We start from the raw sequence: 23,136 nt of genomic DNA, 5'->3' as shown, positions 1-23,136 counted from the left end.
TTCTTTTCTTTTCTTTCTTTCTTTCTTTCTTTCTTTCTTTCTTTCTTTCTTTCTTTCTTTCTTTCTTTCTTTCTTTCTTTCTTTCTTTTTCTTTCTCTCTCTCTTTTTCATCATCTGTCCATCTATCTATCTAGAAAACAAATTTCTACAAATTCCTTATTGATGAAATTTAAAATATAATAATGTAGTACAATATTTAAAATATAGATCTACTAGTAAGAAGAATTACTTTATTTGGGCAACATTTTACTGACTGGGTTCAAAGTTTAATATTCACAATCATCAAAATCAATTACTAATGTTCATTTGTCATCGTTGATGTGCAGTGAGATTTTATGTATTTCTTTTTTGAAAATGTCTTTTCACACAAATATGTAATGCCAAATATTGTTATCGATTCATGATATCAGTATATTCAGTTTAATTAAACATATTTATCACTTGGAAGACATTTATAGAATTCTATTAGATCCTTCTCTCAATATTTGCCTTTTTTCATATCAGTCACTTCCAATCGAAGATTAATGGAGGCTCCTCAATTCCACAGTTAAATGGATTTTAAAATATGAACATTTTCTTTGCACTTGTTAAACAAGATCTGAAAAATGCTGCTGGTACTATAGTTTGAACTCAGTAAATCTGCTGCAAATTTGTGTGGAAATGGAGAGCATGCTAATTGCTTTAACTTTTGATAATGTGGTAAATGTATAAACACTTTAATATTACTTGTGATTTAAACAACTTAGTTGTTATAAATGACTTTTCTATGTTTTACCGAAAAACAAAATTTGCCATGTAACACTAAGTTGAATTCACTAAGAAACATCAAATCTATAACAAAAGCTAATTTTTAACACCATTCAGTGTTTGATAATAGTGGTTGAATGAAGGTGGTTCTTGTTTTCTCATTGAGGAAATTTCAGTTATCAACCCTGATCTCAAAAAAAAAAAAATCATAATAGAACTTTACTACTGCTAACCCTCTGAAGTGGTGTGTGATAAGGGAAGTCAAAATATTCCACTTCTGTTTCTGACAAAAATTTCAGAACTGATGAAAAATCTTAAGTCCACAAGAATGAATGAAATTCATTGTTGTCACTACTAGTTCAATAATATATGAGATTCAAGCATTTCCACAGAGTGCCCGCTGATGAGTAATACAGGTTTTCATTTTCACAAGCTTGTAAATCTGTCTACCTAAGCCTGTTTTGTGTTTCACATATATTTTTAGCCACTATCAGCTGTAACACATCATAGCAGATTCCACTTCAGATTGTAATGAATTAGTGTTTACTCAACTTCTTTGAAAATATTCTTGCCTGTAGTTCCATGCAGACTGTTCATAGAGGCTGATTTTCAGTCCCTTCAGTTTTGGCATTGACTCCACAAATAAACAAAAAAACTTAGCAGTATTGGTAATTGACTGTTGATGTTGGTCCTACAATCTTCAACTCAGTGTCGGTAGAACATAGAGAAGAAGGTAGTGGGAGGAGAGGGGACCAGAGGCAGGTTATGATGGGCCTTACTTGCTTGCCATTCATAAAGACTGAAGATGTATCTTCCAGTACATTGTGTTTCCTTTTTTTTTTTTTATGGACTTTTTTTGTTTGTTTGCTTGGCCTCACGGTCCTTTATTTAAAAAAAAAAAAAAAAAAATCTTAAGTGGAAACCCAATCTGTAACAATTAAATCTGAAGTTGTTTTAGTTGGAAAGTCAGGCTAGAAAGCATGGAGCTTCAAAGAAAGGAAGCAAAGTTCAGTAGGGCTGGACTGTATAATGTGTGAGATGTGGAGCCTGCATGATGCACTCTATAGAAGGCAGCCTTCTGGGGCTCATGGAAGGGCAGAGAATACAGGAATGGCTACTTTCACTGCTATTCGTTGTAATTAACTCAAGCTTCAGAGAATTTTCTGACTCTATCAGAAGAACTGTAAATCTACACCTTTACGTGACTAGATATACTCTGAAAAAGCTGATTTTCCTCTTGCATCTCAGAGATCTTTCTAAGATCACTTTTAGAACGGTTTATTTGAAAGATAGCCAGTATATACAGCTTTTCCTGTATCAGTTTTACATTTAACCCTTACTTTCCTCATCTATGAATAAAGAAAATATTAATTGTTCAGTATGTACAGCATTGTTTTTGGTAATAGCACTATCTAAGAATGAATATTCATAGATGAGTATTATATATTTATTCTCACATTCAGCATCTTCATTGAGAGCTGAGTCTACAAAAGCTGCTTGTGTATGTATATCATGTACAATAGTATAAATTAATTGGGTATTTGTTGATGATATTGATAACTAGGAATTTCACTCAGCAATTAGTTTTCTTCTTTTTATACTGTTAATCTAATGGGTAATGAACACTACTCCCAGCAGCTCACCGTTAAGCTTTATAATGATAGTGAAAAGCCAGCGTAGAAATTAGCAACTTGTGGAATATAGAGAACATTAAAGGTCTGTACCTTCATACTTAGATTTTTGTATGTTTAATTTCTTGCTAAACATTGATGAACTTTATAATTCTCAAAGGATTTAATTAATTTTAACTTTTGGAATCATATCTGTAAGAAATGAAATCATTTATTACAGAAATGATGCCTACAGTAATCACTCAGACATTTTTTCTTAGAGAAATGCAAAGTATGGTTGAAACATGGGGACTGAGCCATATGAACCAATGTCAGTGAATAGTCATGCCATATAATTTTTCTCTATTTTGATATCTACTATTCCATTTTTTCTGTTCATGATGACAGTTTTAATGTTTTACATGGAGGAGTTATAAAAAATTAGTGGAGTTTCAGTGGCTGATTTTGTGCAGCAAACATTAAGTCAGTTCCCATGAACAGCCCCCTGGTGCAACCTTTAATAAATGCAAACTTTATTTTTAGTAATGACCTTTCGTAATGTGAGCCTTGATCCTTTGAGATGCTGTTCACTTTTGATGCATCTCCAAATCCCTTTTTTTATGCATTTTAAATCAACACACGCTTGCTCTGAATTTATGCATGTGGATAGACGGAGATGTAATTTAAACACATCTGTTCAAATATGCATTTCAGATCAACTTGGTGCCGGTTCTCATAATACGATGGAGTTTTTGACGGGTATTATATCCCTAAAGTACACACCAGATGGTATTTATTAGAAAATGAATAGAAATTAAGTTTAAGGATATTGGGCTTTTTTATCTTAAGTCACTCATTTTTTAGTCTTAAAACCATAATGATCTGATGACCTGTACCCCATGATAAAGCTTCATATGAGACTGTTCTTTTAGATATATATCTCTATATATATCTAATCAAGCAAATTAAAAATATTTTTTGTTGAGTTGTCACTGTCACCGAGAAAGTTAGATGAGGAAGATAGAGTAAATAATAGGCTATTAACAATTAGATACTAGCTACAACTAATACTTTATAAGTCATATAAATAATGGATTTAAAAAGATTGAATAGCTTCACTAAAAATCTTCATTCACTTTAGGCATATGACAATGAATAATTTCAGATTTATTTAAAAATATTGTTATACTTTGGAGCCATTATTTCAATGCCTAAAACAAGATTTCGTTATTAATCTTAAAGCTAAACTTTTTTCACCAAAAATACTTATACTAAGAATAAATGACATAATAGATCCATAATGTGGTGACCTAAAATTTATATACAGAAATTTATTGCCTTTCAGATTTACCATTTTCAGTTGTGAGCTATATCTAAATAATTGTCATTTCAATGGATATAGAAAAATATGACACAGATTGCTCTTTCCCCAATGCCTCACACCACTCCTTTTTTCAAACATCATGCCCCCTGTGTACTTTTATCCACACACTGCAGAGGAGAAACTGACAAGACTGAAGTTGCCCTTGGGGTGGTGAGCCCACGATGGGAGACCAGTGACTATTGCAGGGTTTTACACTAATTTTCTTCTCCAGAATTTATAACCAGAAACAAAATCTATATATGCATGCTTTTTTCTTGGATCTGACAGGAAGCTATAGTCTCATGTCTGCAATCAGATGCAAGTAAACCAGACTTAGATTCCTTGTGAGCTATTATTGACTTCTACAAACAACACCACAAATTAAGTCTTTTTCTCAGAGATTTAGACAGAGGGAGTGCAAAAGGAAAGCGATGATTTGTGAGGTAACCTGCAGTTATGTTAGGCAGTAATAGAAAACATTTTAAAATATTTGAAATAATATAATTGCTTTGCACTGGGAACACGTACATGAATAAAAGATGTTAGCAGGTGTCCTGCTAGTATGGCATCTCATGCTGTTGTATTTATTGGAAATATGCACACCATCAGCAGATTTAAATTTGTAAAAAGTAATTGAAACAGAAGGTTTGAATAAAAAATCTAGGCTTAAAATCATGTAACTCCTTTAAACTGAATTTCCAATTTAATAAAATACAGCTTTTGTATTGTTACCTTTCTATCTTAGATTTTTCACTATTACTCTGAAAATCATATTTTTGGGGAATGTCAGGTTTTTTCTTTAAAATACTTTAATACATAACATACAGTAATTGCCTGTAATATTTGATTTGTCCATTCATAATTTGATAAAAGTTTTTGTAGCATTTTTATTTTTTGATGAATAGGGAGTTAATGGTTAATGTATTTTTGGGTTACAACTTTTATGGTTAGTAACCTACAGACTTGTAAACATTGCATTATTATAGTCGATGTACAAAGACACATTTCCTTATTGTCTCATGTTTATCAGTAAAACCGATTTAACACAATAAATTATATGGATAACAGTTTTAGTTTTAAATAAAGGAATACTCATGTAGAGTGTGATTTGCTTTCAGGTAAAAGTGTTTTTCTTATTTATTTTATTTTTTTTCTTTTGCACTACTTTTATCCCTTTTCTGTATTTAACTGTCAGGGAAAATGTAGAGCCAAATTGCTCAAGTCTTAATCCTTTTGATTGGCTGCAGCTTCCTTGTCTGCATTTCTTATGACTTGGTCCTCTTGCTTATCTTTTAACTATAAACTCATTTTCTACCCACTGACCCCACTACCACCATCACCATTCACCCCTATCCCCGCTCCTCTACTAACAAGTATTATTTAGACCCTCACTATGCACTGAGGAGATAAAAACTAGATGTAACATGGTCCCTGCCCTCATGGCAGTTAGAGTTTATCAGTTATACAATGAACCCTTCTTTGTTGACACTGGATACTCTGGTGGGTGTCTGGATTAATGGCCTCACTCTCCTTCTAGGCTTAACACCCCAGGGTCATATTGACCCCCTCTTTTCACTGTCTCCACTCCCTTCCACTCCCTTCCTCTTCTCAGGTCAGTCGTAGTTCTAATAATTATCTGTTCTCTCATACCCCCCCCGCTTTCTCTCCCCACTTCTCGCTGTCCTAGTTGAAGCCATCATTATCTTGTGCTCTATCATCTCTCTCTCTCTCATCTAAGTCATTCTTAAGGTGTTGCCAGAATCATCTTACTGATGCACAGTTTTAAAGGTGTTGCTCCCCTTTCATAGTTTCTTCTTGCCACACTTCTACGGGCTGGTCTTAACCTTTCTAACTGGAAGTTCCAATATACCCTTTGATGCATACCGCATTCTAAGGTACCTGTTGTTAGTTTCTTTTCTATCTGAATGCCTTTTCTCTTGCTATTCCTTCTGATGAGAGTATTTGTTCACCTCCTCTCTAGGTCTGTGCTATCCAGTTCAGGAGCCACACATGTCTTTTGAACATGTGGAATGTAGCAAGTCCAAAATGAGATGTGCTTTCAAAGGTTTAGTAGGAAAAAAAAGAATGTCACATGTTATTAATATTTATATTAATTGCATATTGAAATATACATTGGGTTAAAATACTGTTAATTTCATCTATTTCTTTAATGCGACTACTAGAAAACTTAAAATTACGTGTCATTCACATTATATTTTAACCGAGAACCTCTCTCTTTACTGGGTGCCTCTGTCCTCTGAAGTCTTCCTACATCTCTTTCCCCTTGCATTGCATTACTGTAAGATTTATTACAATGCTCATGTAGCACTTATTCACGGTACCTTGAATTATAGTTATTTATCAAGGAATAATATACACTGAGTGAAGAGCTCAGAACTTGGAACCAAGATGCCTAGGTTCAAATCATAGTTCTGACCTTTACAGTGGTCCTCGCTTAATCACAGGGTATACATACCAAGACCCCTGTGAATACTTGAAACAGCACATAATACCAAACCCAATGCATACTGTTTATTCCTATGCATACATACCTATGATAAAGTTTAATTTGTAAATTAAGTACAATAAGAGATTAGCAACAATAACTAATAATAAAATAGGATAATTATAACAATATACTGTAATCAAAGTTATGTGAATGTGGTCTCTCAGAATATCTTATCTTGTATTGTACTTACCTTTCACTTAGAGAAAGCACTTTATGGCTTCTCTCTGGCATATTCGAATTGCCAGTATCACACTCTTGCAGCTTGGGATCATTATTAAGTAAAGTGAAATAAGGGTTACTTGAGCACAAGCACTGTGACACCATGTCAGTCGATCTGATAACCGAGAAGCGACTGGTGGGTGGGGAGTGTATGCAGCATGGATGCGTTGGACAAAGGGATGATTCATGTGGGCAGGACAAAACGGGATGGAGTGAGATTTCATCACGATACTCTGAATGGTATACAATTCAAAACTAATGAATTGTTTCTGAAATTTTCTATTTAATATTTTTGGACCGTGATTGACTGCAGGTAACAGAAACCATCGAAAGTGAAACTGCGGATAAGGAAAGGACTACTGTACTAACTTCATGGTAGAAGTCCTTTAAGCTTTCCCAGCTTCAGTCTCTTCATCTGTAAAAGAGATGATAATCTTATCCACCTTATAAGTATATGGGGAGGATTAAATAAGTTAATGTATGGAAAGCACTTAAAACAATTCCTGGCACAAAAAGTGCAATGTAAATATTTTCTATATTAATACTCCACTGCTGCTGCTACTACTAGTGGTGAGTTCCTGATTTATCTCTGACTGAGGTCTTTGGAAGCAGGTTTAGCATCTTGTTGACTTTATATAGCACAGTGCTAGGATATAGAAGGTCTGCCTTCTGTGATACTGATTAAATTGAATATTGATTAAATTCATCAACTTTTAAGTTATCTTTTAAGATAATTTTGATTTAATTGAATTTTCCTTGGGAAGTCATCAAAGCCCAAAGTGACTCATCTGCCCAGATTTTACAAAAATGATTTCAATATAGGGATGAACTACATGAACATTTAAGGTTCTTTCAACCCCTCAAAATATGTGTGGTCATGACTCTTTATTCATTGTGTTTTTATTGTCTTTGGGGATACTTCTGAGATAGCACTCCTAGAGATACTTCCAAGACTGCCCTTTACTCCCTTCATGAAGCATTTGGATTCACTTAAGAATATGCCATGACCACACGTTTTCACCATTTGCTTTGCACTTTCATACATCTGAAATTATTCCATTCATCATCCCTATTTTATGGCAGTACTTGTCTTTGCATTTTGCTGTCTTGATGTCATTTTCTTATGATTTTCTGTTATATTGTTTATGTTCACATTTCATAAAGGTATTGTTATTTAATTAAAAGCGATTCTTAATTAGGGCTACCCGGAGTATGTGACTTTATCTTTAGGGCATAGCTTTGTGTAGGAATCCTATTGTCACTTACTACACAGCCCTCAATCTTAAATTTCAACTGCGGTGAAATAGTCATTACTTGTATTTTATCACCTGGGGTTTCTTTCTTTACTTCTTTGATCAGAAATTGATCTTGTTAAAGCTGTTTGCTAAAGGAGGTGTTTACTGTGATTGGAGGTAATACATAGATTGAAGTGGAATATAAATTCTAATGATGTTACACTTTGTTTCAGTTAATTTCAGCAGATTCTCTTTTAGGAGGTGGCAGTCTCTAGCTCTGTAAGCCTTTTCATATCCATAAACCTCCACAGTTTTTGTTTGTGTCTCTTCTCTCCCCCACCGTTATTCCCCAGCGTTATTCCTAATTTCATTTTCTCTAAGACTCATAATTCTACTTATTCCACCACCCCTCCTTATCTCACCCTTCTCCTTCATATGATATTGAGTCTGGCCCTGTCAATCACATCTCTGTTCACCTCCATGGTGGATGGAAATGTCATGCAACCCTCTAATGTACTCATCTATTTTCTAATGCCCTTCTTTGTAGTTATTCAATTATCATTGGTTGGATTGACTCAAATTGTCTTTATATCAGGCTTTCCTCTAGTAGGATTTACCACACTGATGCCTATCTGGTAGATAGCATCACACATTTACACACTTGCTGTTTATATTGGTGGTCACAGACAAACATTTTCTCCTTTACTTCTCTCTCAATCATAGTACAAAAACCTTTTGTATGCGCTCTTGTTCGTGAGAATTACTCAGTTTAGCAGGTTTGAGAGGCAGTCGTGAATGTCCAAATTCTGATTCCTCTCTGCAAATACTTCACCTCTCTGAACCTCTGCAAAGTAAACATGTCACCCCTTCCCGCTCACAGGGGTTGTTTTGATGTCTGTGAAATAACATAGTAAAAGGAATATCAGCATGTGACTCTTTTTGGGTCTTTATAGTCATTAGTTGGATCAGAATTATGTGAAAGACAGGGATACTTTGGTTTTTGTGCCAGGCTATGAACTGTCCAGGACTACAGATATCTAAATAGTCCTCAGATTCTCTTGCCAAAAATGATGTAATCAGAGCTACTTTCTAGACTTTGCATGATTTGGGACATGATGTGAAGTGTTAAATATTAACAAGATTTTTTGTTTTTTTCACTGCCTCTTTTAGCCAAGAGCTAGTTATATCTATTAATGTTTCTAGTCTCATGGGATCCTATCTCTCTTTCTGTTATTTTGGCACCACTGAGAATGTGTGTGATAAAATCTGAGCTTTCATGAATATCTTTTTGTTGGCAACTGGCACAGATACAATATCTGGTGAGGATTTTTATCTACATTTCTTTTCCTTGAGTAAAAGGATAAATACATGAGTAAAGCACAAGGAGTCAGAAAACCTAACCTGTGCTTTCTCTGCTGTTAACTAGCTCTGTGACCATGGACAAGCGACCTAATCCTTAGTGTCCTTGTTTTTTAACATGAGAATAATAATCAAATAACTGAAGAATGACTGAGAAGATAATGTTAAATGAGTATTTTTGTTCTGTAATAGTTGTGGGGTTATTAGATGGCTCTCGTACTTCTAAATGAGAGTCATAAGTCACTCCATGGTGAAAGCTGACGTTATTGTTTCTGAGAAAGGAGGTCTTTTGGAATAAGTGTATCTGGTGCTATTTGGTTTTCAGTGGTCTCTATCAGTGCGAGTTGGTTTATCATTTAGGGTTACAGACTCTGAAAACAGACAGTTAGGATTCAGGTCCAGACTCTAACTGCTTATTGCTGCGTGACCTTAGGCAAGTTACCTAATCTCTCTGTACTTCCGTTGCCACATCTATAAAACAGAGACAATATTAGTTATCTCATCAACTGCTTTGAAAAGTAAATGAGTCAATATATGAAAAGCACTTTAAAAAGTATGTGGCAGAAAGTACATGCTCAATAAGGTTCACAAAGGCTGGTGTCAGAAATGCCACAGTATCAACCTGATATTCGGCTAGTTCATGAGTGACTAGTTCATATCCATTTTGGCAATTCTTGTAGTGTCCTGATGTTCCCTAATGTGCTGGCTTTGTTCTTGAGTTTTGAAATGTTTCTTGGTTTGAAATCAGCTACCTCCAGCATCAAAGCAATGCCTTGCATCTCAGCACTACTGAACCAGCTGTGTAAGAAGCAGGCAGCCTCCAGGGAGCTATTGTGGCAAGAATTGAATTGGGTTATTCACAATCAGGAAGAGCCTCAGAGTGTTTCGAGGCTTGGTGAAGCATATCGCAGACAGTGCTATGTGGCTGTGGAGAGCTGGGAAACAACCACAGCTGACAGACCAGCCAGGCGTGGTGTGAGACAGAACAGAACTGCCCTTTTAGAGATTTGGGCCAAATGGGGATCCAATAGGCAGTGTCATGAATAGTGACAGGCCTTTCACATAAAGGCTACAGTGTCTAATGAAAACACATATATCATGTGATTTTTGTATGGAAGGACTTTTGGCCACTTGCTGCCTTTCTGTGACAGCAGCCCTCATTGAGGTTGACTATCAAGAACTTTGTCGAGAACATATCATCCACTTAATAAACAATTTTTGAGTGGTGGGACTTACCACCTTCGAAAATAGAAGAGAGCAACTGTAATGTAAAATTGGGATGAAAAGTCCTCTTTTAAGTCTCATAAATCTTGATTCAACTTCAAGAATTCTAGCTTGAACCCCTTCCTCCCAAATTTTAAATGGAAAGTTGTAAATGAACTCGGGTCATTTGAAATAATCTTTGACCCTGTGTCAGTGTTTTAATTATTTTTAGAAATGGGAATTTAAGGTGAAACATTAAAAGTACTCATTTGAGAAATGACGCCCTCGCAAGCAGAATAAGCCAGCTCCAGCAGCTGGAGTTTAGGCAGCATCTGTGCCGTCTAGCCCAAAGAGAAGCCTGTCATAATGCCCTCTGAATCTCGTCTTTGCTTCCCCTGCCATATAGATAAAGGCTAGAAGTTCACTTCTTGGACTTTAAAGTAAAATACTCAGATTTATATCAGTCAACACAGAAGTTAAAGCCTATTGCCCTATTGAGTTCGTTTATTCATCACCTGTCTTCTTCCCCAGTTCTCCTTTGCCCATCACCTTTAATTCAATGGATGCCTTTATTGAGCTTCAACTATCTGAGGCTGCTATCTCATTGCTGCACAGTTTAAGAATATGAATATGGCCCATCCTAGTCCACTAGATGGCTGTGCTTTACTAGGAAAGTTAAGACAACAAAACAGATGTGAAAAGGTGCCAAGCAGATCATAACAGGGCCATCACAGAGGTGTAAATGTAAGGACTTGAATGAGTTGAGATGCAGAGAGAAAATCAGGAAAAAATTTATCAGAGAAATGGGCCTATTCATCAGAGGGGATGAATAGTGTGGATAGGTGCTAATAGATTGTGGACCAGATTGCTCAAGGAGGAGGTTTTCTGATTTGAATTGTATCGATGAGAATCTGTGATAGTGGAAAGGTTGATTTAGGCCTACATTTTAGAGAGTATCATATGTTCCCTGTCCCCTCAAATTTACCCAGGGGTGTTCTTGGGAGTACATAACAAAAAATCAAGAGTCATAGGCCTGATTGGTTAGAATCACTGCAGATAGTAAATATTTTGGCTTTGTGCAAACAGTCTCTGTTGCAACTGTCACAATTACTCAACTCTGCTCTTGCAGCCATAGGTAATATGTTAATGAATAGGCTTGGCTGTGTTCCAATAAAACTTTATTTACAAAAACAGACAATAGCTGAATTTGGCCTATGAGCCTAAGTTTGCCAACCCTTGATCTTATTTTTAAGGTAAACTGAATTTAAACAAAACATGAGTTCAACTAATAAGGAATAAAAAAAGTAATTGTGAATAATTGTACTGTGTTTTGATTTGATGGCTTCAAGTTCTCTCTCTGTCTCCTCGGTATTATTTTTGATAGTATACAAATTGCATTTTGTGATAACATAGGATGTGAAATATAATGCTTTTGAGTGTCATTTCTTGATGATGACAACAATTCCATTAATAATGAAAATTTACCTAATTTCTTATTTGTAGTGGACTAGATATAGAGGTAACTGCATCATAGTTGTATAATTTTATAAGTTATTCTTCCTGAGAGCCAATGTTTAGTCACCTTCCAATTATGCTTTCCCATTAAAAAATGCTGTGATCTAGTTTGAGTCTCCAAAATTTCATTAAGTGTTTTTTATTTCAAAGTTTAATTTTAAAAGATTTAAGAAACTTGCCCAACTTTGTAGTTTTTGCCCTGTCCTGATATTCATTTAATTGGTTCTGCTAATGTGAATGCCCTTTCAAATATGAAAAAAATAAAATAAAGCAAGAGGGAAACGTTGATTGTTTCTATAATTGGATTTTCTCTTGAATAAAATGATTTCACCCACTTTATCTTTCTGACTTAAGGAATGGGGGTGGGAGAGCAGTTTCTTTTATATTGTAGTCAGAAGCAGACAGAAGAAGGTATAGTCTGTTTCAGCATATTAGAATAGCATATTGGTTTTAGTTGTAATTAATTACCAATGCTGAATATACTCTGGCCCCTGCTTTCATTCCCAAATCTAAATTTCCACTGTGTGCAAAATAATTCCATCCAGGAAGAATTCTAATTACTTTAGTAATTATCGTCTTATCTCTAAATGGAATTCAGACATTTGCTGCAGTTTATGAATGTTAGAAATGTTTCATTTCCTTTTCACCTTGAATAACAGAAAAATACACATTACTGAATCTGGCTTCATTGAACCTTGTAATTCATGTTACCATAGAAACAGAAAAACTCATATAAGAATTATGTTAACAGTACCATAGATAGTAAATACCTTCACTTTAACCAGCAATATCATAAAATGATTTTAATAACGTGCAAAAATTCTGTGAATTTTAATATGGTTCCTTTTAAGTGTTCTAATAATATCATCCAGTATGCTTACTTTTAATTTTTAAAGCATTATCTTTGGTCTTATGTAAGGCTTTGTGCTTATTCCAAAATATTTGCTGTGGAATGCAAGCATAGTATTACAGGATAAAAAACTTATTCAACATAGTATTTATTTACTTTTTAGTTAATGGTGATGGTTCTTTTGATTTTTGTTTGAAGCCAAACTGTATATTTTGGAATTTTACCAGGTTTAGAAATGTAATGGATGACACTAAATTCTTTGGTGTCAACTACATCTGTTCGGCCCCCTCTCTTATTTTTGGCCTATTTGACAACCACTTTTGTTTTTGAGTTTCAGAAACATTTTTCCCATATACTTGATCAATTTTCACCACAGATATTTCTTTATTTTTTACGATTGTAAATTCTAATTTCTCAGGACATCCAGAAATTTGTAAAGTTTTAGCAAATCATTTGCCATTTTATCCATATTCTTCTTCCTTTCCTTTCTCATGTATACTGCTTTTTTTACTTCAAAAAAGTAAAATTATACAAAATTTAAAATAAGCCATCTGGAGTTTTTGTTTGCTTATTAATAGTTTTATTACTTCTATTTCCCGTTTGCCCCAGGAATACTCGGCGGCACTTGTAGCCACAGCATTTATGCCAAGATAATTCACGGGTTACAGTCCTAACCTTACTCCCAAACTTGCCATGAAATATCTTGCTTTTATTATTTTTGCATCGCTGTAGTATATCGATAGTCTTTGGAAACAAATGACAGCATTCTCTTTATAGCATTCTGTTTTTAGTAGCGGTATTTCCATTTACAAAATATGGAAATTCTTGATCGCCGAAAATGTCAAATCCTAGAAAACATAGCAGTCCTATGCATGATGTTAACATCGTTTTCAAACAGTCGTTAGCTGAAGATTTACTTGATGAATTTGATTTATGAATACATTTCTGTAACATTAGGATTAGAGACAAGTTCTGTTTAGAAATAACTCCAAAAACAGTTTTTACATTTTATTTTCACATCAAGAACCAGTCAGATTTGCTTCATCCTCAAAGAGCATGTTTATATAAAATTAAATTAATGCTGGCAGCGAGATGCACTTTTTTTTTCTAAATGGGAAATGGGTTAAAAAGAGGGACTAATTTTAAAAACTAATTGCTACTAATTTTTTCTCATGGAGAAGTCTTGAAAAGCTATCTTTGATTATAAATATCACTTATAATTAATATGTGAATTGTATGTTAGCATGTAGATTTTGGTATTTCTTCAAAATGGTTTAAACTTCTCTCTAAATGTCAAATTTTATGTGTTCTACTTTGAAAAAGATTACAGCTATTCATTTGTAAGAATACATCTATATTCTTATTGTATTCAGTTTCCAAACAAGTAGGGTTGACGTTTTTCTAAACCTACCTTTTTATCATTTATTTCCAATTTTATTACTTTATTCTAAGAGAATGTGGTCTGTGTAAATCTGATCTTATTAATAAGGTAGTAGAATATGAACATTGGTGAATTTGTATGTTTTGATCAAGGTCTTGGTTGGAAGAAGAACTATTCTATGTATTTCTACCAGTGGGTATTTAATATAGGAAATTCATTACATAGAAGACTGGATAAAAAAAGCAGATTGGGAGTTGAGGTAACCAGAGAGTAATAACTACTGAAAGCAGTTACTGCCACTAGGACTAAGGGAACAAGAGGAAGAGGCTGTGTTACAGGAACCTAGGAGCAAGGACCATGAGGTTGCTGCCTCAGAAACAGGAGGTAATCAATTCCAGAACCCCAAAAGCTGCTTTCTGCTCCCAGCTTCTAATCTCCTATCCATACCTCCTTTCTCAGGACCTAACAGAAGGCCACCTACCAAAGGAACCAAATGTAGTTTTTGGACTTCCAGCCCCAGAACTACCTACTGGACAGCATATATGTGAGGCTAAGAGACAATAATAATAACACCAGATTTTATCATGTTCTAGGTAATATCATAATTGACAAGAGTGGGACCCATTTTATATTACTGATTTTCTGTTAGGTTTCTTTATGAAATCGATGATACTTGACTGTATTTGATTTGCAGAACAAATAAACAAAACAGCAACATCGTATGACTCAACAAACAGATTCTACTAAAGCTACCACTGCCGTGATGATTATGTCACTTAGATGAGTCACATGAACCTTATTTTCTGTTAGAAAAAAACAAATGTTTAATACACAGACTATGTCCAAGATTACCTATTATCCATTTTTCCTAATATATTTTTGTTGATCCCAAAACAGTCACACAAGTGTTTCCTAATCTTGTTTTTGTCACAGAAGCCTTGAAGAATCAGAAGAAAACAGTGGTCACTTCCTCATGAAAAATATACTTGAAATCTTGCATGCAATTTTAGGGAGTCCATAGACTCCAAGAAAAGAAACCCTAGAATGACATAAAGAAAGGGCATTGTTGGCACTGGCACTTCTTTTATTTTGTGTTCCTTTAAACTTTACTTGTCATAAGCATTCCTACCTGAAATACATACTGTATATAGATATATACCAGCCTCTCATAAGTTTTCAGTGGAAAAGTGATTCTAGGTACTTCAACAGTGAATACCATGGTTAGAGACATAAATGGGTGGTGGACGGATAGCTTTTCAATCCTAATCTAAGTGTTTTAGTGCTTTTTCTGTTTTCAGCCCAGGTTCTTTAAAATTTTTTTTAAATTTATGAAAATAAATTTAAAATTGCTGAAAATTTTCTTAAACTTATTTGAAAATGTTATATTGTTTCTCCTTAAATTTCCTCTTTCGATAAGAATAGAATGCTTCCTTGTAGACATTGGTAGTTGGGAAAGAGGTCCAAGTTTTCCTTCTAGTCCTTCATGACGTCATGCTCTGAACAGAATTTTCTTTCAGACTTAACCTTGCCTTTTATTATCTTTGTCTTTTCCCTTTATTTAGCTATATTCAATTCTTTGGCTACACCCTTTCAAAAGTTCAGCTCTTAGAACTTTTTAGAAGAGTATGTCATGAAGGATTCCTGCTATCTGTCTTCAGAAAGGTGTTTTTCTTTTTTCTTTTTTCCTTAATTTTGACAGGTTTATTGTGGGTATGACTTAAATACCATACAATATGCACCAAATGTAAATGTATAGTTTGAGAATTTTTAGTAAATTTGTACATTCATGCAACCAACATCACAATTCCATTTTAGAATGCTTTAGTTATGACAAAAAGTTCTTAATGCCTGTTTAGAGTCAATCCCTGCTCTCGCCCTTGGACCCAGTCAACCACTGATCTGTTTTCTGTTTTTGTACTTTTGCTTCTTGTAGAAATTTCATATAAATGGAATTAAACAATAAATAATCCTTTGTGTCTTCCTTCTTTTACTTAAGAATATTTTCAAGGCTCATTCATGTTGGTGCATGTATCATAGTTAGTTTTTTTATTTGTAAGTATATTTTCATTGTATGGATATACCACATTTCGTTTACCCATTCACCAGTTGATGTTCAGTTTAGAGCTATTATGAAAAATGTTGCTAAAAAAAATCCACCTGCAAGTCTTTGTGTGGACATATGTTTTAATTTCTCTCAGGTAGATAACTAGAAGTAGACTTTCTTAGTTACAGTAAGTGTATGTTTAATTTTTTAAGAAACCGCCAGACTTTTCAAAGTCATTGCATCATTTTGAATTCCCACCTACACTGAATAAGGGTTTCACTTTCTCTCTACATGCACACCAACATCTGATATACTTTCTGGTCTTTTTGCAATATAGCCCTTCTTCTGGATGTAAGATATCTTATATGATTTTAACATGCATTACCCTGATTACTAATGATGGTGAGCAATTTTTTATACACCTATATGGCTATTCATATACCTTCTTTAGTGAAGTGTTAGTGAAATCCTTTGCCCATTATACAGTTGTGTTTGTCTTCTTATTTTTATTATTATTATTTATTATTATTTATGCCTACAGCACCTGATCTTCCTAGGTGGTCTCCCATCCAAGTACTAACCAGGCCCAACCCTGCTTAGCTTCTGAGATCAGACATTGGGCTTGTTCAGGGTGGCATGGCTGTAGACCATGGACTGTGGCTCCACTGGAGCACGAACCCAGGACCTTCTGCGTGTAAAGCAGACCTGCTAACCGCTACACTATGGAACCACGTCCTGTCTTCTTATTAATGGTGTCTTTTCAATAAGTCCAATTTACCAGTTTATCCATTTTTTAAAATAGATTGTGCTTTTGGTGTTGGTTATGCTAAAAATCTTAGCTTAATTCAAGGTCGCAAGGATTTTCTCCCATATTTTCTTCTGGAAGTTTAGTAATTCTAGCTCTTACATTTATCTATGATTGATATTAAAGTACTTTTTTGTGTATAATGTAAAGTAAGCATCTAATAGCATTTTTTTTTTCTTCCATCTGTTATCCAATTGCTCCAGCACCAATTATTCAAAACACTGTCTCTTGCTTGGCAGTTTTGTTGAAAATTAACCATAAATGTATGGTTTTTATGTTTTTGGACTCTTTAAGTGGTTCCATTGCTCTATCCTTATAATGCTACCACACTGTCTTGATTAGTGTAGTCTTTAAGTCAGCTTCATCCATTCCACCAGCTTCGTTCTTCTCAAATTTATTTTGGCTATTCTAAGGCCTTTGCATTTCGATATAAATTTTAGAATTCACTTGTCCATTTCTATGGAAAAACATGATGATATTTTGTAAGGAGTTGCACTGAATCTGTATATCAATTTAGGAGACATAGCATCTTCACAATAGTAAAATCTTCCAATTCGTGAATATTATATATTTTTCCACTTATTTAGACATTCTTTAATTTCTCTCAGAAAATTTTAAGATTTAAATTCTCTGATTCTAAGTACAGGTCTTACACTTTTCAAATTTATCCTTAGGTATTTTTTATGCTATTGTAAATGAAATTGTTTCTTGATTTCATTTTCTAATTGTTCCTTATTAATATATAAAAATACAACTGATTTTTGTACATTGATTTTTAGCTTTGCTGAACTCACTAATTCTAGTAGTACAAGATCATGTCACTTGCAAAAAGAAAGGAGACAGCTTACTTCTTTTCAACCTATGTGCCTTTCATTTCTTTTTCTTGCCCTTCTGCACTGAGTAGAACCTCTAGTAACATGTTGGATTGAAGAAGTGAGAATAGAAATCCTTGCCTTGTTACTAATCTTAGTGGGAAAGCATTCACTCTTTGACCTAAGAGTATAATAGCTGTAGACCCTTTACCATGATGAGGTAGTTTCCTTCTATTCCTTGTTTACTGAGAGTTTTTATCATGGATGGGTGTTGGATTTGTCAACTGAATTTTCCACATCTACTAAGATCACCTTTTCTTGTAACATTCCTTATTGCATTAATTTATCGTTACATGTCAAACTAACCTTGCATTCCTGGGATTAAACACTTGGTAATGAAATACAGTCCTTTTGATAAGTTTCTGAGTTCAGTTTGCTAATATAAAGAAATTTTGTGTTTATGTTCATGAGGGATATTGATCTGGAGTTTGTTTCTAATCTGCTTCTCTGATTTTCATATAGGCGACCGACCACTAGACTCATAAATTGAGTTCCTTTTTTATCTGTCTTTGAAATAGTTTCTTTAGAACTGGTTTTATTCTTTCTTAAACATTTGATTGAATTCACCAGTGAAGCCATCTGGACCTGCCTTGATTTTTTGTTTTGTTTTGTTTTGTTTGTTTTTTTAGTGGTAAGATTTTTTTTTAATACAAATTCAGTTTTTGTAATAGATAAAAGATTACTCAGATTTTCTGTTTCTTCATGAGTCAGAGTTTATCATTTATGTTTTTCAAAGAATTTGCCCATTTTATCTAAGTTAATCTATTGATTTAAAATATACCCTTAGTATCCTGTATGTGTGTGTATACGTGTGTGTGACATAATTGAAATACAAAATCCTATTCGTTTTAAGTGTACATCATAGTGATTCAGTATTTATTTACATTATGAAATGGTTCCCACAATAAATCTAGTTGCTGTCACCTTACAAAGTTACTACAATATTACTTACTATATTCCCTATGCTGTATATTATATCCCCATGACTTATTTATTTTATAAGTGGAAATGTATATTCCTTAATCCCTTTCACCTATTTTGCCCACCCCTCTAATACCTCCCCTCTCTGGTAACCACCAGTTTGTTTCCTATTTACAAGTCCGTTTCTCTTTTGTATGTCTGTTTTGCTTTTTGATTCCACCTATAAGTGTATGTCTTTCTCTGTTGACTTAATTCACTTAGCATAATACCCTCTAGGTTCATCCATGTTGTTGCAAATGGCAAGATTTTCTTCTTTTTATGGCTGAATAATATTCCATTGTATGTATTATATGGGAAGAAGAAACTTTCTTCTACCCTGCAAGGTTTTTTTGGCTGTTCTAATAATTAAATCTGCATGAGAAAATCACCAAATTTCATTATATATGTACATATGGGAACCCCATATACATGAGATGTTCAGATACAGTAAGTTAAAATGAAGTAAATATGGCATTCTGAGCTAAGGATGAGGTAAGGTACCTTGTGGCTTCAGAAGGGACGAAGGTCATTTCAGGATGATAAGAAGAACAAATATTCAGCAATTAGTAGTATGCCTAGACATATAGATAAGTCAAAAACGTTATCTCTGATAATCTTATTATGAGGAAGGCCCCTAATTTAAATTCTTCTGAGTAGTTAAGGAGGAGCAGAAGTTTCTCTTGAGCCCACAGAGCCTCAGTTTCCTTTAGCTCAAGATAATTCAATACCACAGAGGCACATCTTGGGGTGACTCGTTCTGAAGCCCTATAACATAAATATATGCCACATCTTCTGTATCCATTCATCTATTGATGGACACTGAGTTGCTTCCATATAGTCACTCTTGTAAATAATGCTGCAGTGAACATAAGGTGCATATATCTCTTCAACTTAGTGGTTTGTTTTCTTTGTATAAATACCCAGAAGTGGAATTGCTGGATCTTATGGTAGTTCTGCTTTTATTTTTTGAAGAACCTCTGTAATGTTTTCCATAGTGGCTGCAATTCGTAGATGACACAAATAAATAGAAAGATATATCATTCTCATGGATTGGAAAAATAAATATTGTTAAAATGCCCATAATCCCCAAAGCAATCTACAGATTTACTGAAATCCCCATCAAAATATCAATGGCATTTTTTTCACAGAACTAGAGCAAAGAATCCTAAAATTGTTTTTATTTTATTTTTATTTATTTATTTTTAGGTAACCCTTAGTTGACCTCACAGATCGCAAGGATCTTGTCAGTTTACAATCCCTTAGTTTTTTATTTTTTACGCCTACAGCACCTGGTCTTCCCTAGGTGGTCTCCTATCCAAGTACTAACCAGGCCCAACCCAGCTTCCAAAATCAGACAGGATCAGGCTTCTTCAGGATAGCATGGCTATAGACAAGAATTCTAAAATTTTTATGGAACCACAGAGGACCCCAACTAGCCAAAGCAGTTTTGAGAAAGAACAAAGGTGAAGATATCATACTCCCTGATTTTAAACTATACTACAAAGCTGTAGTAATTAAAACAGCATGGTACTGGCATTAAAATGATCAATGGAACATAATAGAAAGCCCCAAAATTAATCCACACATATAGGGTCTATTAACTTTAGTATCCTTTTAATATCAATCACATTTGTAGTGCTGTCTCTTTCATGCCTGAAGTTGGCTATTTGTGTGTTTTTATTTTCAGTCTAGCTAGTAGTTTAGTGATTTTGTTTATTTTTTTCAAAGATGTACCTTTTATTGATTTTTCTCTATTTTCTATTTTATTGATTTCTTCTTCTACCTTATTTCCTTTGTCTTACTTTGGATTTGATTTGCTTCGGTATTTTAGCTTCTTGAGGTAGAAGCTTAGATTATTGTGTTTATCTCTTTCTAATACAGATATTTAAATCTATAAATTTATTTTTAAACACTCCTTCTGCTGCATCCCATATATTTGATGTATTTATTTCCATTCAGTTCAAGATATTTTTCCCCTCCCTCTCCTTACCTCCAATTTGCTTTTCCTGGATGTATTGAGTAATTGTCCTGGAATTAATCTCCATAGGACTGAAAAATGTTTCTTTTAATCATATGTTTAGTTTATGCCTAGTAATTTAATTCTGATCCTTTAATTCTGATTATTTTTATCTTTTTCTTTTGAGATAATAATATGTGTGTTAGTCTCACTTTTTTTCCATTGGAATTTGAAGCATTTTAAATATTAAATCTCTTGATCTAAAGAATCAACTAGAATCAACCCTGTTCACATTTCTGCCAGTGTAACACCAAATTGCAAGTAAAAATCTTGAGATGAATTTAAGTACCACATTTTAATAGTATTTCAAATGTGGTATATTTATACGTGTATTTTTATTCAAGGTAAATAAGTAAAGTCTTAAAATTTGGGGTGCTTTCTTAAATCCTAGCCCAGGGCCAGCAAATAGGTAGTACTCTCCTAACATGTCCCGATAGATTTTCTTAACTGATCATAGCACTGCTTCTGCCAAGGCAGGTGCATAATTGGAATCTTTTTCATTAATTCCATTTCCAAGGAATTTAATGAACACATTTTGCCAGCAAATAGCTTGTTTAAATCAGCAAAAATAATGGATCAAAATTTCTGTTATTTAACCTAATTAAACATTTTCATTTTCATCTTTCTTTCAGAATTATTCTCTACTACTATGAAAACGTAAATATAGAAGATCTTTTAATTTGAAAAACACGATACCTACTAATTATATTCATTAGATGCACAACTTTAATAACTATAAATTATTATTTTTTAATTTTTGTATTTTGAAAATTCATAGGGTCTCAAAAACAGCATTTACTCAAAATTAGTATTTTAAATATTTAGACTAATATTATGTTGTATACTCCTCATAATTTCCTCATTCTCACTTAAATCATAGGTAATTTAGAATTTGGTCCACTTCAGACGTCCTCGATTTTCTCATGGACTGAAGAGAATTATTTACTAGGTTTATTAACTCTGTAAATATGAGATTTTTGTTGTTGTTGGTTTACTTAAGGAGCTAAATTAATTTTAAGAATATAAGTAGCATCATTTGCATATATAAAATTAATGTATAGGTGAGCCTCACCTAATATTAAAGTGCAATATCTACTTTAAAAACATTTTCTAGGCAATTAGGTCATATTTTTCTATACTTTCAAACCAACTAAACTGCTTTTACTTTTAAATACTGACTAACATAGATCTTTTACTAATTCGTAGTGGCCTACTCCCTCCTGTTATCAGTCAGCTTTTTGTGTAGATTATCAAATACATCCATGCATTGAACATTTCCTTCCTTAACATTTATGATGACTCCTATAAAGGTTTGTCTTTCTTTTTTGCTGTGGAACTTGAAGCCAAAGTAAGCAGATATTGCATAATACTGAGCTCAACTATACTGGATCAAGGATTGGGGGTTGGGAGGAAATCAGTAAGGTACTTTCCTGTGGGAATACCCTAAAATCTAATGCCAATTCCAATTTATTGCCTAGGACAATAACCAATTGTCTTTGTTTCTGCAGTATTTCACAGGCAATTTCTAAGATTTTTCTCTAGGGGAGATGTATTCTTCTCTGTAATTTCTGCTCTGATCCTTACTTTTATTTTTAGTTGTAGATTTCTTTTGTTCAGAAGTAGTTATAAGTCAAATGTAAAAATTGACTAATTGAAATTACTGACATAATTTTTCTATTCCACGTGCTTTAGTAAGTCTAGAAAATGATCTTTTTATCTGCAACTTACAGTAAAAACATGTTTTTTATGATTTTCAAATGCAATTTTGATAATCACTTTTAACAAAAAAATATATATATATCACAATAAAAATTTAAAATTGTTTCTTCAAATACTCCACTTTATTTTTTTCTATGTATATTGTCTCTTTTTCTATTTATTATCATAGAGAAAAGTTGCTGTCCCTACAAGTTATCTTACTAATTAAGGTTTAGCCAAATTAATAGCTAGATGAGACTAAGTAGAAATCAAGAAAAAAATATTTTTAAAAATAAATTTTGTCATTCTTCTTTAACACAGACATTAAAGGATTATGCAAACTAGGTCAGGAAAGCTATTGTTTTAATTAAGCTGTTTATATTAGGTATCTAGTAATTTGATTTTCCTCATTGTTACATTCTCTATTCTCTTTTATGCCCCAAATATTTAATATATCTTAATGAGATAAACTGTTCTTCTTATTCGTATAGAACTGCATTTAGTTGACAGAAAAATTGATATATGTAAGTATTCCGTGATTTGAAGTATTTGAGGTTATTTTTCCTGTTGTTCATGGATTCAGAATAATATTGGAGTTTCGAATACTTTTAATGTTATTTTGTCGTTGTTACACTATACAGAGTAGAATATTGTAGCATACTTGAGAAACTCAGTGGCTACAGGAACGATTTTCAAGATGCTAACATTTGGGCTGATCAAACACAAAAGCACCTTGTTATCCAATCACT

At 33.6% G+C, this 23,136-nt stretch overlaps 1 protein-coding gene and 1 pseudogene across 10 annotated transcripts in view; one reads left to right on the top strand and one right to left on the bottom strand.

Moving 5' to 3' along the window:
* CDKAL1 (CDK5 regulatory subunit associated protein 1 like 1) overlaps positions 1-23,136 on the top strand; it is a 567,467-nt gene that overhangs the window by 395,326 nt on the left and 149,005 nt on the right. The window lies entirely within an intron of this gene.
* Positions 16,568-16,683, bottom strand: LOC112477672 (annotated as a pseudogene).

Source organism: Pteropus alecto, unplaced genomic scaffold (assembly GCF_000325575.1).
Source record: "Pteropus alecto unplaced genomic scaffold, ASM32557v1 scaffold121, whole genome shotgun sequence".
Lineage (NCBI taxonomy): Eukaryota > Metazoa > Chordata > Mammalia > Chiroptera > Pteropodidae > Pteropus > Pteropus alecto.
The sequence above is the reverse complement of the archived record's forward strand: the minus strand, read 5'-3'. Positions and strand labels throughout refer to the sequence as shown.